The following is a 2,932-nucleotide window of genomic DNA, read 5'->3' as shown; positions in this document are numbered from 1 at the left end:
TACATGTTATCAATATTGTAACCTATTCAATTGAGCTTCCTATCGGACCACGTTCTCCTTTCTATTCTAAAAGTCCTTTTATGGCGCTTATATCTGTTCTTATTTTGCATTGAGAACTTTCTGGATGAACCAACTAAACAGATCTTGTACACTGCAGCCCTCAGCCCTATATTAAGATCTATAAACAAAACCGCCTTGTTAATTTCTTGGTTCCAACATATAGAAATATCAGACTTCAAATCGGTATATATTACATCCTTTTTGTTTATATTTGTTCTAGACCTTTGATGTCTAAGATCAAGTTCTATCTTGGCTTACTTCTTCGGGGATGAGGAGTAGATTTAATACGTTGATTGATTTAACACCACAACCTGGCTAGGATACTTTTGACGGAAGCCATTTTGTTGCAAACTTTCGGACTCTAACTTGTGAATAACTTCATCTCACCAATCTTGAAAGGCCTGTAAAAGGTTATGTGCACTGCCTTTTCTCTTGGTTAAAAGAGAAAAAATATCTATCTGCCTATCTATCTATCTATCTATCTATCTATCTATCTATCTATCTATCTATCTATCTGTCTGTCTGTCTGTCTGTCTGTCTGTCTGTCTGTCAAATATATGTGCGAATATTGCGCGCGAGTACATGAAATGTACATATATATATATATATATATATATATATATATATATATATATATATATATATATACATGCGTATATACACACACACACACACACACACACATATATATATATAAACGTTTATATATACATATATATACATACAAATATTTATATACATGCACATATATATAATATATACATACATATACACACATAAACATACATATATATATACATACATATATATACACGCATATATATATATACACATATATACATATATATATATACATACACACATATATATATACGTATACATACATATATATATGTATATGCATGCATACGTATATATATACATATAAACATACACACATATATATATACATATACAAACACATATATAAATACACACACACACATATATATATATATATATAGATAAATGGATAGATAGATAGATATACACATATATACATATACGTAATATATATATGTCATATATATATATATATATATATATATATATATATATATATATATATATATGTAATATATATATACATGTGTGTATATATATATATATATATATATATATATATATATATATATATATATATATATATATATATATATATATATATATATATACATGTATATATATATTACATATATATTACATATATATATGCACACGTGTATGTATGTATGTATGTCTGTATGTATGTATGTATGCATGCATGCATACATGCATGCATAAACTCAATTCAGACTACTTCAGTCTGAATTGCTTGGGTACTGGTGGAACATACACTTCAATTTCTAATCATTATACACATCATATTCCATCCAAAGTGAAAAGAAAAATAGCGACGAGGCTTCACAAGCCAACATCGTGTAATCATAAACTTCCACTTGAGTAACTTAGGATACCGGCGACCTTTGATTAAAGAAACTGCAAAATACGTGATTTTACAGTAAGCTGGGCAACAGAGAATCTATTTCAATACAGAATGATTTAAGCAGCAGACAATCATCCTCTTCCTCATCACCCTCTTCCTCCTCCTCATCATCATTACTATCATAATCATCTTGATCATCATCAGGATTATCCTCAGGATCAACGTCACCATCATCATCATCGTTGTCGTCTACTACTTCGTCGTCATTATTATTATTATTATTATTATTATTATTATTATTATTATTATTATTATTATTATTGTTCAGTAGTTTTATTTTTATAACGTGCTTTCACTTCACTACCGAGCGCAGCTCTGGGCGCCTTGGGTATGTGCTGTGGTTTGCTGTGGTGCTCTTATGTTTACTGTATTGAAAGTGTTTTGCGTAGAATGTGTGCAGTACCCAGTAGTGCAATTTTCTGTATGTTATATATATTTGTAAGTCCTGGTGTTTTTGTTATGTATTTGCCTGAATATTTTTTTATTATACCTAAGGCACCTACTATGATAGGAATTGTTTCTGTTTTTAGATTCCACATTATTATTTTCATTATTAAAGCGGTGAGCTGGCAGAATTGTTAGCACGCTGGACGAAATCCTTTAGCGGTATTTCGCCCGTCGCTACGTTCTGAGTTCAAATTCCACCGAGGTTGACTTTGCCTTTCATCCTTTCGGGATCAACAAATTAAGTACCAGTGAAACACTGGGGTCGATTTACTCGACTCTTTCCCTCCCCCAAAATGGCTGCAACTGTGTCAAAATTTGAAACCATTAATATTATTATCATTGAAATTTTTTTTTAAATTTGCAGATCGAAATCGTAAGAACATCAGTTTTTTGGGTTTTTTTTTTTTTTAATAAATGGAAAAGTAGACTACAATGTTTTACTCAACTACAATGATATAGTCAACAACAATGGTTTACATACATCATAAAACTTTAAGATGTCTCTAAAAATTAGAATTTTTTGAGCATGAAAACAATGCAAAATGAAATTCTAAAAACGAAAATGAAGAAGCCTCCTTTTCAGTTTGTTATTGAGGGCTTTCGAAAAAAAAAGTATTTAGAGATTTATTAATGCACCAGCTTAGCTGCATTCTGTGCAAACTTTTAAGCTCCTCTACGGAGAGCTAAATGGGCCTGCGGACCAAAACTAAAGGGACCCAAGTAACATGACTATAATACATCTATAATGACTATATACCCCCGTGGTATTTGATCAGGGGTTAAGGACGGATTAGAATTAATTCTGTACTGCAATCGTTATATTGTTCCATTCCCAATTTGAATTCCAACTGTTGGCCAATTTGTCCCAATGTTCTTTATCTCGACGTAAAATTAATGAAG

The sequence above is a fragment of the Octopus bimaculoides genome, chromosome 1, assembly GCF_046866305.1.
Source record: "Octopus bimaculoides isolate indiv1 chromosome 1, ASM4686630v1, whole genome shotgun sequence".
Lineage (NCBI taxonomy): Eukaryota > Metazoa > Mollusca > Cephalopoda > Octopoda > Octopodidae > Octopus > Octopus bimaculoides.
Note: the sequence above shows the minus strand (reverse complement) of the source record.